The following is a 17428-nucleotide window of genomic DNA, read 5'->3' on the forward strand; positions in this document are numbered from 1 at the left end:
ATATACCTGATTGTTAATTCTACCACCAAAACGAACGACGAGCCTCCACGGGTGGTGGATCGGGGTCCTCGATCCGATACATATCAATATGATACGTTTGTTGGACCCAATCATGAAATTGATCCCATGACATAGTGTATTGATACACCGTATGCCATTGATGCATCAATGTGGTACTGATCGTAGATTGATCGTTATAAATCATATTTGTCTGAGGCAGCTCTTGAGGCATATATTGGTGTTGTTCTGTATCATGTTGCTCAGAGAAGGATGACCAACTATCACCATACTGTTGTTGCCCATATGATTCTTCATAATACGATGGCTGTGAATACGATGAGTCTCTTTCTGTGTCTATATCATGTATGCTCTGTCGCATTTGTTCATATTCATCCACTGCCTTCCCCTTCCCCTTCTCCTTTCCCTTCCGCGCATAAACTTGACCAGTACCTTGTCGAGTTCCATGATCTGAATCTTGAGTGGCATGTGTAAAATATTGCTCCTCAGTCCATTCACCACCCTCAAGTTGTGCAGACGAGACCAACGACTGCCCGGTATCACCGCCATCATCTGTTGAGGCACTGCTGTCCGTGTTGCTGTCATGTCTCTGGACCGAACGAGAAAGAGAATGTGATTGTGAAGGTGTCTCGTCGCCCGACTCGATTCTTTCCAACGATGCAACTGATGCTATTGCCTTCCCCTTTGCCTTTGCACGTTGGGCGGACGAGTGTGACCGTTGGGTATCGGTATTTCCTCGAGCAGTTTGACTCATACCATGTTGTAATCGAGGGGGATTTTCTACCCGTTGGGGTTGTGCTTCTTCTTCTTCTATTGCCTCGGTGATAAAACGTGAAGGACGCTGAGGATCTCCCGCCTCATCAAGTAGAGGATCCTCTTGGTTCTCTGCTGCTTCAACCCAATCTAACATTGGCTCTGAATCTTCGTTGTAGAATTGGAGGTCAATGGGATCAATATCTGGTTCCTCTGGCTCCTTATCCAACTCAGCACATCGCAATTTTAGCCGCATATTATAATGGACATATACTAGTTTCTCTAACCGTCTGTAGGAGAGTCTGTTGCGGACTTTCGTATGAATCAACGCAAATGTTGACCAATTACGTTCGCAACCACTAGATGTTGTTGTCTGTGAAAGTACACGAACGGCAACCTTCCTTAAATGTGGTGCATCGCCTCCAAATTGTAACCACCACTCGACTGCAAAAAGATATAAATAAGATTTTATTAGCATAACAAATAATTAACATTAAATATAATTGATAATCAATATGCATAACTTTTCCTCACCAGGATCCATAGTGTAACGGCATGATATAGCTACAACGTCGGAGAATGAACCAACTGTTTCTCGAAATAATCGACCCTCCATAAGAGCATCGGCTGCCTCGGTAGTGTTTGGCAAGAGTCGATATATAACATTTCGTAGTGTCGTTAGGAAATTATTTTGCGTTCCGAGAGCATATCGATATTGAATTGCCGGGTTTAGATAATACGCTGCAAAACATAATTTTGTTAGTATGATAATTTATTATCTAAATAATAATAAATTAAGTATTTTTGAATATGAATTTACCTGCATTATGGATATCTTGATCCATATGAACTTCGGTCCGACGATCAATGATTCGTACGTATTGGTCGGCCTTAAAATCATCTTTGAATGCTTTCCTGACCTCCTCTCTTGCTGAAATCAGCATATATTTAAGATACGGCATTTGTGGACGCTTGTCCATATCGACCTTACGGAGGACAATATAAAGTGGTTCCACACCTTTTATGATTTCTGCTATAGTCTCCCAAAATCTAGATGAAAGAATGGCCTTTTCTATCTTCTTTCCATCACTCAATTTCGAATATCTGGATTCAGACCACTCTTGTGAGCTAGCCATTGCCTTCAAGCCATGTCTTTTTTGCTGTAATGATTTTAATGCAATAAAATTTGTAGCAAACCGAGTAATTCCAGGTCGAAGTATCTCACCATTTACATACTTTTGCATTAATGCGTGGACCCAATGATGATTATATATAAACTTTGTAATTGATTGTGCTCGAGCTACACATTTCTTGACCGTATCCAACTCACCAATATCCTTTAGCATTAGATCTATGCAATGAGCTGCACATGGAGTCCAAAACAAAGTTTTTCTTTTTTCCATCAATTGCAAACCGGCTTTTTTGAAATTCGCTCCATTGTCGGTTATTATTTGGACAACATACTGTGGTCCAATCTCCTCTACCATAGTGTCCATCAAGCTCTCAATGTAGTTTGCATCTTGGATCTTTTCAGAAACATTAACGGACTTATGAAACACCACTCTTCTATTGCAATAAACAAGAAAGTTGATGATACTCATTCTTGTTGGTCCTGTCCAACTGTCACACATCAATGTCACCCCATATTCATCCCATTGCCTCTTGAAGGATTTGATCCAATCCTTTAGTTCTGCCACCTCCTCATCTAAGTACACGCCGTGAATCTCCTTCGGTGTTGGAGGTTGGATCCCCGTGCCAGACTTTTGAATAGAGGAGATCATGCTCTGATAATATGGACCTTGGGCTGTGTTGGCTGGAATCCTATGAAAGTTGAACCATTTTGAGATTGCCTTCCCAATATCCCGTTTTTTTTCTTTTGTATATGCATCGTCAATCTGTGTCTGTTTCGCTGTTTGTGGGGGATAGGCTTGCGGATCAATATCAACAATATCTGGTGCGGACCTCCTGCCAAGACCTCTCATAAAACCACGGAGTCCACCATACCTCATGCTACTAGTTCGGCCTAACTGAGAAGGAGCAATTGGTTGCCTCATGCTGGTTGACCTCTGGATTCCACTACCACTACCATGCTCTAATTGTGAGTCAGGTCGTCGATGCCTCATTGCTTCATCGACCGTATGCTGATGCTCCAATGATGCACGAATCCCAGCTGTGAGATCCGGGTCGACTTCATCGCCGCAACCCTCATACTGATCATAAACTGGTTCCTGTGTAGCCCTATGATATTCTTCCTCAACTCTTGCCTTCTTTTTTAATGCATCTTCCTTTGCTTGTTTCATCTTGCTTTGAAATAATTTACGGATCTCCGTTGGAACCTTCTTGCATTTTGCAACGTCAGGATACCCACCAGCCAAATACATTTTTACTCGAGTTATTCCTCCACCTTTACCAATGTAGTCACAATAAATACATTGCCAATGATGACGGTTTCCATCTAGCTTTCGGGCATGAACCCATGCATCATCGTGTGACTGTTCCTTTGGTGCCATGATCCTATCAAATTTAAATCAAATAAACTATAAAGTATAAACATATTAAATTGACCAAATATCGATCATAAATCACTAATCACAATATTAAGTAATTTTATTAAAACATAACTAATCATATTTTATTATCATAAATATGTTACGTGCATAAAAGAAGTATTAAAATCATTAGATACACTAATTATGTGATTAATATAGTTAATTTTTCACTAATTATTTCTCTTTCAACATTATAAACATGGAAAATACTCTAATAGATATTAAAGATATTGGATTCACATAAAATCGAATAAATTTTGATTAAATCATCGTAAAAATAACTAATTACAGTATTAAATAACTTTAATAAAACATAATTAAACTTATTTTACCATCATATATATGTTAAACACATAAAAGAAACATTAAATATGTAATTTTAATCCAATATGATTCAAAATTCAAATTATGATAAACTTATCATTTATCTACACTAATCATTTACTTCTCTTTCACCACTATAAACATGACAAATACCCTAATAGGTATTAAAGACATTAAATTGATATAAAATCAAACAAATTTCGATTAAATCATCATTAAAATAACTAATCGTAGCATTAAATAACTTAATTACTCTCTAATTAAAGAAAACAAAAACATACCTCTTGATTAGAAAGTTCTTCCTCTTAATCTTCCCAAATTTACCTCGATTGAATTCACAAATCGTTGTTTTATAGAGTTTATGAGAGAAAAGAAATGTTTAAGAGAGAGTTTAAGAGAGTATAATGAAATAGGGGAGAGAAGATTAGTTTAAATAGGAGGAGAAAGGGCTCCAACGGTCAATTTGACCGTTGGAGCACTGTAGCACTGCTACAGTGTGGTAACGGTCGATTTCGACCGTTACCGAGTGGTATCGGGCGGTAACGGTCGAAATCGACCGTTACCGAATGGTACCGGGCGGTAACGGTCGAAATTTCGACCGTTACCGCCCGATATATACTTTTTTTGGTGTACCGCCCGGTAGAGGGCGGTCCGCGTACCGGTCGCCTCTCGGACCGGTACGTACCGCCCGTACCGGGCGGTACACATCGGTATGGCGAACCTTGGATAAAACATATCATGGTTACACTAACTCATTCTAGAGAGATTTTTGGTAATTGATATAAAACTCACCATAAGACGTCATGAATTAACGGTACCAATAATTATCACTCACTAAATTTTTATTGATAATGATTATAAATTTATATGTATAAATAAAAATTTTAAAAGTATAATAATTATATATTTTATTTTAAAAAATAATTATAAAAATATTTATTAAATTATTTCATAATTTTGAAAATCATTTTGAGATCTAATCTTTATTATTGATAGAATCAAGATAATATTTTATAATATAAAATTATAATAATATATTCTCAAAATATCTATGTGATCGTGATTATCTTATCTCAATAATATATATATATTATTCCATAATTTAGAAAAAGATTTTCATTATTATTGATAGAATCTATCATTTAGGATTATGATAATATAATATTAAAATATTAAAAAGATCATGATAAATCATATCATGGTTTACATTGATTTAGAATCTCTTAATCATGATCATGATTATTTGTTACATTAACTCATTTTAGAGAGATTTTTGGTAATAGATATAAAACTCATCATAATACGTGATGAATTAACGGTACCGATGATTATGAGTCACTAAATTTTTATTTTAATGATTATAAATTTATATGGACAAATAAAAATATAATTATTATATATTTTATTTTAAAAAAATAATTATAGAATTTTATTAAATTATTTCATAATTTCATAAATCATTTTGAGATTTAATCTTTATTATTAATAGAATTAAGATAATATTTTATAATTTAAAATTATAATAATATATTCTTAAAATATTTTTGAGATCATGATAATTTTTTCTCAATGATATCTATATTATTTAATAATTTAGAAAAACATGTTATTTTTTATTAATAGAATTATGATAATATATTATTATAAATTTTATAATTTATTATTATTAGAATATAATATTAAAATATTAATGAGATATTAATAAATCATATCATGGTTTATCATCATTTAGAATCTCTTAATCATCTCGATTCTTTGTTACACTCTCTCATTCTAGAGAGATTTTGGTAATGGATATAAAACTCACCCTAAGAGGTGGTACCGATGATTATCACTCACTAAATTTTTGTTGATAGTGATTATAAATTTATATATATAAATAAAAATTATAAAAAAAAATATATTTTCATTTAAAAAATAATTATAAAAAATTTATTAAATTATTTTAATAATTTCAAAAATCATTTTGGGATCTAATCTTTACTATTTATAGAATCAAGATAATATTATTTAATTTAAAATTATAATAATATATTTTCAAAATATCTATAAGATCGTTATAATATTATCTCAATGATATCTATATTATTTAATAATTTAGAAAAACATTTTCTTTTTTATTAATAGAATCATGATAACTATTGTTATAAATTTTATAATTTATGATTATGATAATATAATATAAAAATATTAAGAAGATTTAGAATCTCTCGATCGTGATTTAGATTATTTGTTACATTAACTCATTCTAGAGAGATTTTTTATATGGATATAAAGCTCGCCCTAAGACATCATGATTTTACTGTACCGATGTTTATGACTCACTAAATTTTTATTGATAATGATTATAAATTTATATGCACAAATAAAAATTTAAAAAATATTTATTCAATTATTTCATAATTTCGGAAATCATTTTGAGATCTAATCTTTATTATTGATATAATCAAGATAATATTTTATAATATGAAATTTTAATAAAATATTTTTAAAATATCAATGAGATCTTGATAATCTTATTTTAATGATTTCTATATTATTTTATAATTAAAAAGTATTTTCTTTATTATTGATAGAATCATTGTAATATATTATTATCAATTCTGTAATTTACGATTATGATAATATAATATTAAAATATTAAGGAGATCGTCATAAATCATATCGGAAACTAATCTTTATTATTGATGTAATCAAGATAATATTTTATAATTTAAAATTTAATAATATATTCTAAAAATATCTATGAGATCATGATAATCTTATCGATATCTTTCCTAATAGAAAATCCCTATCATACAAACGGAATAGGGTGTCTTTGATTGCTATAAAGCCCTAAGAAGTAAATCAGTTTGGTGATGATCGCGGTGGTGATGTTGTGTAGCCCACGTTTGATTGGCGTAGAAAGACCGAGCGTCAGAATCTGCTCGCGAATGCGAGCGTCAGAATCTGCTCGCGAATGCGAGCGTCAGAATCTGCTCACGAATGCGAGCGTCAGAATCTGCTCGCGAATGGGCTTGGGATGACTCCTCTCATGGGGTATGTTTTTTTTTCATTTATTTGATAGATTCATGTAAATTTCTCTGATCATGAGATGTACTTTAAGAGTAGTTGGAACACTTGGAATCACTTTTATTGCGATATCAACGAGACTATAATTAGAAAATCAGGTACAAATATATTGATGTGTTTTTTCTAACAAAAAATAAGTAGATCGGTTTATGACATGCTAGTGATGCTTTGTTTCGGTGTTATAGCGGATGCATTGGTGTCTACTGGGCTTGCTAAACTTGGATATCGATATGTCAACATAGGTATGTCTTTCACAACCTCACTCACAATTTCATTTTCTTTAGATTTAGAGAGAGTAAATATGATGAATTGTCTATGGCATGGACATTTAGATGATTGTTGGGATGAGCATGATCGCGATTCAATGGTTTGTAAATGGGGTTTTATTGACTGATTTATGATATGATGCATCAAGTGTATTGCTCATAAATACTTCAAGGCATCCGTTTTAGTGTTTCATCAACTCTCATGGTCATTCATGGATGCTTCCAGGGTTATATGGTGCCAAAAAGGTTGACGTTTCCATCAGGAATCAAAGCTCTTGCGGATTATGTTCATGGCAAGGGGCTTAAACTTGGTATTTACTCGGACGCAGGGTAAGTCTAGCAGAACAATGAATCCTGATCATCTCTTCATGACTGTCTCGATCTGTGAGTTCTTGAAATAAGACTTGTCGGGCATTGTAGGCACCAAACATGCAGCCAGACGATGCCAGGTTCGCTTGGTCATGAGCAGAAAGATGCTAAAACTTTTGCTTCCTGGGTGAGCGTGCGTGGTCGAATTGTTGAAGCTTTCTCTGATACGAATTAGCTTTTTGATTCTTCTTATTCTTGTACCAGGGCATTGATTACCTCAAGTACAACAACTGTAACAATGATGATTTGAAACCGATGAAGCGCCAAGGTTTTCTTTTTTTTTTTTTTGTCTCGGTGAGATTTCGTGTGTGCTACTAAAACAAGGAAGAACTGTCGATATAGGTATCCTGAGATGACTCGAGCTCTGATGAGAACAGGAAGACCAATTTTTGTCTCTCTAAGTGAATGGTAAAGAAGAAAAAGAATACTAGATAATATGAGCAAACAATTCTTGCTTATTCGCTGATCGACTCTGCTCTTATTCTCTCTGATTCAGGGGAGACATGCACTCGGCTTTTTGGGCTGACAAGTTGGGGAATAGTTGGAGAACAACTTTCGACATAAACGATTCATGGGAAAGGTACGGTCATTCATCTTTGTTTCTTCTTGATGTTCTTGTGTGGCAGAATGTTTGTTGTTTCTTTATGTTGCAGTATGGTCTCGAGGGCAGATCAGAATGAGGTTTACGCTGAGCATGCAAGGCCTGGTGGTTGGAATGGTAAGTGCCTGCATAATTAGCCGATCCCATCATTTTTTGTGCAAGACGTCTGACATGTCGGCTTATGTCTATAGATCCAGACATGCTCGAAGTTGGAAATGGTGGTATGAGTAACGATGAGTACATCGTGCACTTCAGCCTCTGGGCTGCTTCCAAGGTAGCATAACTCTCTCTCTCTCTCTCTCTCTCTCTCATTATCTTTTTGCATGGTGAAGATTCTATTTACATATTGCTCCACTCCAATCTAATCCATCCTTGGAGGCTCCTCTTATTATCGGTTGTGATGTAAGGAGCATGACCAAGGAAACCTTGGCTATCCTTGGCAACGAGGAAGTGATTGCTGTAAACCAAGGTAGGCATATGTGACGAGTTCGATCGATGGGGCTCTCATGCGCATGACTTTCACATATGGTTTGTGTTTTGAGATCCTCTCGGTGTTCAAGCTAAGAAGGTGCGAATGTATGGAGATTCCGAGGTTGGTAATTGGCATTGCAAGTTGTTCTCATATTCTACCATCCTATGAAGCACGCAAGTTTTGAGATTATGAAGTTTGGATGTAGGTTTGGGCAGGACCTCTCTCTGGATACAGAACTGTAGTCATTCTGTTGAACCGTTCCCCTGAATTCAGAACCATCACAGCCCAATAGGATGACATCGGTCTTCCACCAAACACGGTTGTGGAAGTCAGAGATCTTTGGAAGGTACTCCAAATGTTTCGTCATCTTCTCTTACACATTGCAGTCACCGATTACCAATTATAGTTAACATGGTTGTACATTATTGGTTGCTGTAGCATGCGACACTGGAGAAGAGGTTCGTGAATGAACTGACAACCGACGTGCACCACCATGCTTGCAAGATGTTCCTGTTGATTACACTATCAGAAGAGGATGAACCGAAAGTCTAGTCCTGCTCAGATGAATAAATACATGTACAAATTCGATGTTTGAATTTATTGGTATTTTAATGAGGTAGATGGCTCGTAGGATGAATAAATTCATATACAAATTCGTGAATTTGAAGGTATTTTAATAAAATTGAGGAATACGAGCTTTTTTTATTCATGACTTGTTTCTCCTAAGAAATCGCATACTGTGATATTCCTTTTCATGCGCGTAAATCGAAGATCATGCGACGAGCTATTTTTGAATTTCGTGCTTATAATTTTCGAAGCATTTTAGGAACTTATTTGTAGATTTGATCACTTTTTATTTGATTTTTGATTTTGATAGGGCAATTTGGTTGTTAAGAAATCTCACCGTCATAAATTATAAATAATTATAAATTTATAATTATAAATTTATTGATAATAATTATAAATTTATTATCAATAATTCTAAATTTATTGATAATAATTATAAATTTATATGCACAAATTAATATTAATTATATGTTTTATTTTAAAAATAATTATAAAAAATATTTATTAAATTATTTTATAATTTTGGAAATCATTTTGGGATCTAATCTTTATCATTGATATAATTAAGTTAATATTTTATAATTTAAATTATAATAATATATTTTTAAAATATCGATGAGATCGTGATATCTATATTATTTCATAATTTAGAAAATCATAATCTTTATTATTGATAGAATCATTATTAAATATTATTATAAATTTTATAATTTAAGATATTATAATATAATATTAAAATATTAAGTAGATCATGATAAATCATATCATGGTTGAAAATGATTTGGAATTCTTTAATCACTTTTTTTTTATAATAACTCATTTTAGAGAGATTTTTCGTATGGATATAAAGCTCACCCTATGATGTCATGAATTGAAGGTACCAAAAGTATGACTCACTAAATTTTTATTGATAACAATTATAAATTTATATGCATAAATAAAAATATAAAAATATAATAAATATAAAAATTATAAAAAATTATTAAATTATTTCATAATTTTGGAAATTATTTTGAGATCTAATCTTTATTATTGATAAAATCAAGGTAATATTTTATATTTTAAAATTATAATAATATATTTTCCAAATATCTATAAGATAATCTTATATCAATGATATCTATATTATTTCATAATTTAGAAAAACATGTTCTTCATTATTGTTAGAATCATTATACTATATTATTATAAAGTTTATAATTTAATATTATAAAAATATAATATTAAAATATTAAGGAGATCTTGATAAATCGTATCATGGTTTGGATATAAAGCTCACCGTTATGAATTAACGGTACTGAATATGACTCGCTAAATTTTTATTAATAATGATTATAAATTTATATGCACAAATAAAAAATATAAAAATATAATAATTATATATTTTTATTTTAAAAAATAAATATAAAAAATATTTATTAAATTATTTCATAATTTCAGAAACCTTTTTGAGATCTAATATTTATCATTGATATAATCAAAATAATATTTTATATTTTAAAATTATAATAATATATTCTCAAAATATCAATGAGATCGTGATAATTTATCTAAATGATATCTATATTATTTCATTATTTAGAAAAATATATTCTTTATTATTGATAGAATCATGGTAATATATTATTATAAATTTTATAATTTAGAATTATGATAACATAATATAAAAATATTAAAAATATCATGATAAATCATACCTTGGTTTATCATGATTTAGTGATCAAGATTTTTTGTTATACTAAATTAACAAGACGTCATAAATTAATGGCATCGATGAGCATGACTCACTAAATTTTTATTAATAATTATTATAAAAAATTATAATTATATTTTTTATTTAAAAAATAATTATATAAAAAAATATTTATTAAATTACTTCATAATTTTGGAAATATTTTTGAGATCTAATCTTTATCAATGATATAATCAAGATCATTTTTTATAATTTAAAATTATAATAATATATTCTCAAAATATCGATGAGATCGTGATAATCTTATCTCAATGATATCTATATTATTTCGTAATTTATAAAAGTATATTCTTTATTATTAATAGAATCATGATAATATATTATTATAAATTTTATAATATATAATTATGATATTATAATATTAAAATATTAAGGAGATCGTGATAATCCCTTGATCTTGATCATGATTTTTTATTACACAAACTCATTCTAGAGAGATTTTTGGTATGAATATAAAGCTCACCAGGCCATAAATTAACGGTACCAATGAGTATGACTCACTAATTTTTTTATTAATAATGATTATAAATTTATATACAAAAATAATAATTATAAAATATAATAATTATATATGTTATTTAAAAAATAATTATAAAAATATTTATTAAATTATTTCATAATTTCATAAATCATTTTAAGATCTAATCTTTATTATTAATAGAATTAAGATAATATTTTATAAATAAAAATTATAATAATATATTCTTAAAATATCTATGAGATCATGATAATCTTAATGATATCTATATTATTTCATAATTTAGAAAACATGTTCTTTATTATTGATAGAATCATGAAAATATATTATTATAAATTTTATAATAATAAAATATTAAAATACTAAGGAGATCGTGATAAAACATATCATGGTTACACTAACTCATTCTAGAGAGATTTTTGGTAATTGATATAAAACTCACCATAAGACGTCATGAATTAACGGTACCAATAATTATCACTCACTAAATTTTTATTGATAATGATTATAAATTTATATGTATAAATAAAAATTTTAAAAGTATAATAATTATATATTTTATTTTAAAAAATAATTATAAAAATATTTATTAAATTATTTCATAATTTTGAAAATCATTTTGAGATCTAATCTTTATTATTGATAGAATCAAGATAATATTTTATAATATAAAATTATAATAATATATTCTAAAAATATCTATGTGATCGTGATTATCTTATCTCAATAATATATATATATATATATATTATTTCATAATTTAGAAAAAGATTTTCATTATTATTGATAGAATCTATCATTTAGGATTATGATAATATAATATTAAAATATTAAAAAGATCATGATAAATCATATCATGGTTTACATTGATTTAGAATCTCTTAATCATGATCTTGATTATTTGTTACATTAACTCATTTTAGAGAGATTTTTGGTAATAGATATAAAACTCATCATAATACGTGATGAATTAACGGTACCGATGATTATGAGTCACTAAATTTTTATTTTAATGATTATAAATTTATATGGACAAATAAAAATATAATTATTATATATTTTATTTTAAAAAAATAATTATAGAATTTTATTAAATTATTTCATAATTTCATAAATCATTTTGAGATTTAATCTTTATTATTAATAGAATTAAGATAATATTTTATAATTTAAAATTATAATAATATATTCTTAAAATATTTTTGAGATCATGATAATTTTTTCTCAATGATATCTATATTATTTAATAATTTAGAAAAACATGTTATTTTTTATTAATAGAATTATGATAATATATTATTATAAATTTTATAATTTATTATTATTAGAATATAATATTAAAATATTAATGAGATATTAATAAATCATATCATGGTTTATCATCATTTAGAATCTCTTAATCATCTCGATTCTTTGTTACACTCTCATTCTAGAGAGATTTTGGTAATGGATATAAAACTCACCCTAAGAGGTGGTACCGATGATTATCACTCACTAAATTTTTGTTGATAGTGATTATAAATTTATATATATAAATAAAAATTAAAAAAAAAACTATATTTTCATTTAAAAAATAATTATAAAAAATTTATTAAATTATTTTAATAATTTCAAAAATCATTTTGGGATCTAATCTTTACTATTAATAGAATCAAGATAATATTATTTAATTTAAAATTATAATAATATATTTTCAAAATATCTATAAGATCGTGATAATATTATCTCAATGATATCTATATTATTTAATAATTTAGAAAAACATTTTCTTTTTTATTAATAGAATCATGATAACTATTATTATAAATTTTATAATTTATGATTATGATAATATAATATAAAAATATTAAGAAGATTTAGAATCTCTTGATCGTGATTTAGATTATTTGTTACATTAACTCATTCTAGAGAGATTTTTTATATGGATATAAAGCTCGCCCTAAGACATTATGATTTTACTGTACCGATGTTTATGACTCACTAAATTTTTATTGATAATGATTATAAATTTATATGCACAAATAAAAATTTAAAAAATATTTATTCAATTATTTCATAATTTCGGAAATCATTTTGAGATCTAATCTTTATTATTGATATAATCAAGATAATATTTTATAATATGAAATTTTAATAAAATATTTTTAAAATATCAATGAGATCTTGATAATCTTATTTTAATGATTTCTATATTATTTTATAATTAAAAAGTATTTTCTTTATTATTGATAGAATCATTGTAATATATTATTATCAATTCTGTAATTTACGATTATGATAATATAATATTAAAATATTAAGGAGATCGTGATAAATCATATCGGAAACTAATCTTTATTATTGATGTAATCAAGATAATATTTTATAATTTAAAATTTAATAATATATTCTAAAAATATCTATGAGATCATGATAATCTTATCGATATCTTTCCTAATAGAAAATCCCTATCATACTAACGGAATAGGGTGTCTTTGATTGCTATAAAGCCCTAAGAAGTAAATCAGTTTGATGATGATCGTGGTGGTGATGTTGTGTAGCCCACGTTTGATTGGCATAGAAAGACCGAGCGTCAGAATCTGCTCGCGAATGCGAGCGTCAGAATCTGCTCGCGAATGCGAGCGTCAGAATCTGCTCGCGAATGCGAGCGTCGGAATCTGCTCGCGAATGGGCTTGGGATGACTCCTCTCATGGGGTATGTTTTTTTTTCATTTATTTGATAGATTCATGTAAATTTCTCTGATCATAAGATGTACTTTAAGAGTAGTTGGAACACTTGGAATCACTTTTATTGCGATATCAACGAGACTATAATTAGAAAATCAGGTACAAATATATTGATGTGTTTTCTCTAACAAAAAATAAGTAGATCGGTTTATGACATGCTAGTGATGCTTTGTTTCGGTGTTATAGCGGATGCATTGGTGTCTACTGGGCTTGCTAAACTTGGATATCGATATGTCAACATAGGTATGTCTTTCACAACCTCACTCACAATTTCATTTTCTTTAGATTTAGAGAGAGTAAATATGATGAATTGTCTATGGCATGGACATTTAGATGATTGTTGGGATGAGCATGATCGCGATTCAATGGTTTGTAAATGGGGTTTTATTGACTGATTTATGATATGATGCATCAAGTGTATTGCTCATAAATACTTCAAGGCATCCATTTTAGTGTTTCATCAACTCTCATGGTCATTCATGGATGCTTCCAGGGTTATATGGTGCCAAAAAGGTTGACATTTCCATCAGGAATCAAAGCTCTTGCGGATTATGTTCATGGCAAGGGGCTTAAACTTGGTATTTACTCGGACGCAGGGTAAGTCTAGCGGAACAATGAATCCTGATCATCTCTTTATGACTGTCTCGATCTGTGAGTTCTTGAAATAAGACTTGTCGGGCATTGTAGGCACCAAACATGCAGCCAGACGATGCCAGGTTCGCTTGGTCATGAGCAGAAAGATGCTAAAACTTTTGCTTCCTGGGTGAGCGTGCGTGGTCGAATTGTTGAAGCTTTCTCTGATACGAATTAGCTTTTTGATTCTTCTTATTCTTGTACCAGGGCATTGATTACCTCAAGTACAACAACTGTAACAATGATGATTTGAAACCGATGAAGCGCTAAGGTTTTTTTTTTTTTTTTTTGTCTCGGTGAGATTTCGTGTGTGCCACTAAAACAAGGAAGAACTGTCGATATAGGTATCCTGAGATGACTCGAGCTCTGATGAGAACAGGAAGACCAATTTTTGTCTCTCTAAGTGAATGGTAAAGAAGAAAAAGAATACTAGATAATATGAGCAAACAATTCTTGCTTCTTCGCTGATCGACTCTGCTCTTATTCTCTCTGATTCAGGGGAGACATGCACTCGGCATTTTGGGCTGACAAGTTGGGGAATAGTTGGAGAACAACTTTCGACATAAACGATTCATGGGAAAGGTACGGTCATTCATCTTTGTTTCTTCTTGATGTTCTTGTGTGGCATAATGTTTGTTGTTTCTTTATGTTGCAGTATGGTCTCGAGGGCAGATCAGAATGAAGTTTACGCTGAGCATGCAAGGCCCGGCGGTTGGAATGGTAAGTGCCTGCATAATTAGCCGATCCCATCATTTTTTGTGCAAGACATCTGTCGGCTTACGTCTATAGATCCAGACATGCTCGAAGTTGGAAATGGTGGTATGAGTAACGATAAGTAAATCGTGCACTTCAGCCTCTGGGCTGCCTACAAGGTAGCATAACTCTCTCTTTCTCTCTCTCTCTCTCTCTCTCTCTCTCTCATTATCTTTCTGCATGGTGAAGATTCTATTTACATATTGCTCCACTCTAATCTAATCCATCCTTGCAGGCTCCTCTTATTATCGGTTGTGATGTAAGGAGCATGACCAAGGAAACCTTGGCTATCCTTGGCAACGAGGAAGTGATTGCTATAAACCAACGTAGGCATATGCGACGAGTTCGATCGATGGGGCTCTCATGCGCATGGCTTTCACATATGGTTTGTTTTTTGATGAACAGATCCTCTCGGTGTTGAAGCTAAGAAGGTGCGAATGTATGGAGATTCCGAGGTTGGTAATTGGCATTGCAAGTTGTTCTCATATTCTGCCATCCCATGAAGCACGCAAGTCCTGAGATCATGGAAGTTTGGATGTAGGTTTGGGCAGGACCTCTCTCTGGATACAGAACTGTAGTTGTTCTGTTGAACCGTTCCCCTGAATTCAGAATCATCACATTTGGAAGGTACTCCAAATGTTTCGCCATCTTCTCCTACACATTGTAGTCACCGATTGACAGTTGTAGTTAACATGGTTGTACATTATTGGTTGCTATAGCATACGACATTGGAGAAGAGGTTCGTGAACGAACTGAGAGTCAACGTGCACCACCATGCCTGCAAGATGTTTCTGTTGACGCCTCTTACATTATCAGAAGAGGATGAACTGAAAGTCTAGTCACTGCTCGGATGAATAAATACATGTACAAATTCGATGCTTGAATTTATTGGTATTTTAATGAAGTAGATGGCTCGTAGGATGAATAAATTCATGTACAAATTCGATGCTTGAATTTGATGGTATTTTAATGAAATTGAGGAATACGAGCTTTTTTTATTCCTGACTTGTTTTCCCTAAGAAATTGCATACTGTGATATTCTTTTTCATGTGCGTAAGCTATGGTTCCGATCGGGGATCGATTTTAACGTTTGAAGATCACGCGATGAGCGAGTGGGTTGTGGGGATCTCATCTCATCCCTGTGCTTGTGCCGCGTCGAGAGTGTCATCGTACGCGTCCCATTAAATGTGTTATGGACTATTTTTGAATTGTGTGCTTATAATTTTTCAAGCATTTTAGGAACTTATTTGTAGATTTGATCACTTTTCATTTAATTTTTGATTTTGATAGGGCAATTTGGTTGTTAAGAAATCTCACCGTCATTTAATAATTATCAATTCTATAATTTACAATTATGATAATATAATATTAAAATATTTAGGAGATCGTGATAAATCATATCGGAAATCTTTATTATTGATTGAATCAAGATAATATTTTATAATTTAAAATTATAATAATATATTTTTAAAATATCTATAAGATCGTGATAATTTTATCTCAATGATATCTATATTATTTCATAATTTAGAAAAAACATATTCTTTTTTATTGATAGAATCATGATAATCTATTATTATAAATTTTATAATTTAAGATTATGATAATATAATTTTAAAATATTTAGAAGATCGTGATAAATCATGATTTAGAATCCCTTAATCATGATCTCGATTCTTTGTGGTACTGATGATTATCACTTACTAAATTTTTATTGATAATATTATAAATTTATATGCATAAATAAAAATTATAAAATATAATAATTATATATTTTATTTTAAAAAAATAATTATTAAATAATTTCATAATTTCGGAAATCATTTTGAGATCTAATCTTTATTATTGATAGAATCAAGATAATATTTTATAATTTAAAATTATAATAATATATTCTCAAAATATCTATGAGATCGTGATAATCTTATCTCAATGATATATATATTATTTTATAATAAAAAACATATTCTTTATTATTATAAATTTATAATTTAGGATTATGATAATATAATATTAAAATATTAAGAAGATCGTATCATGGTTTGTTATGATTTAGAATTTCTCGATCATGATTTAGATTCTTTATTGCATTG

The 17428-nt window shown here is 30.0% G+C and overlaps 2 pseudogenes; both read left to right on the forward strand.

The window, feature by feature from the left end:
- Positions 1-6603: 6603 nt before the first annotated feature.
- LOC135613927 (alpha-galactosidase 1-like) lies at positions 6604-8976 on the forward strand (annotated as a pseudogene).
- Positions 8977-13837: 4861 nt separating this feature from the next.
- LOC135586289 (alpha-galactosidase 1-like) lies at positions 13838-16174 on the forward strand (annotated as a pseudogene).
- Positions 16175-17428: the final 1254 nt, after the last annotated feature.

The sequence above is a fragment of the Musa acuminata genome, chromosome BXJ2-6, assembly GCF_036884655.1.
Source record: "Musa acuminata AAA Group cultivar baxijiao chromosome BXJ2-6, Cavendish_Baxijiao_AAA, whole genome shotgun sequence".
Classification (NCBI taxonomy): Eukaryota; Viridiplantae; Streptophyta; class Magnoliopsida; order Zingiberales; family Musaceae; genus Musa; species Musa acuminata.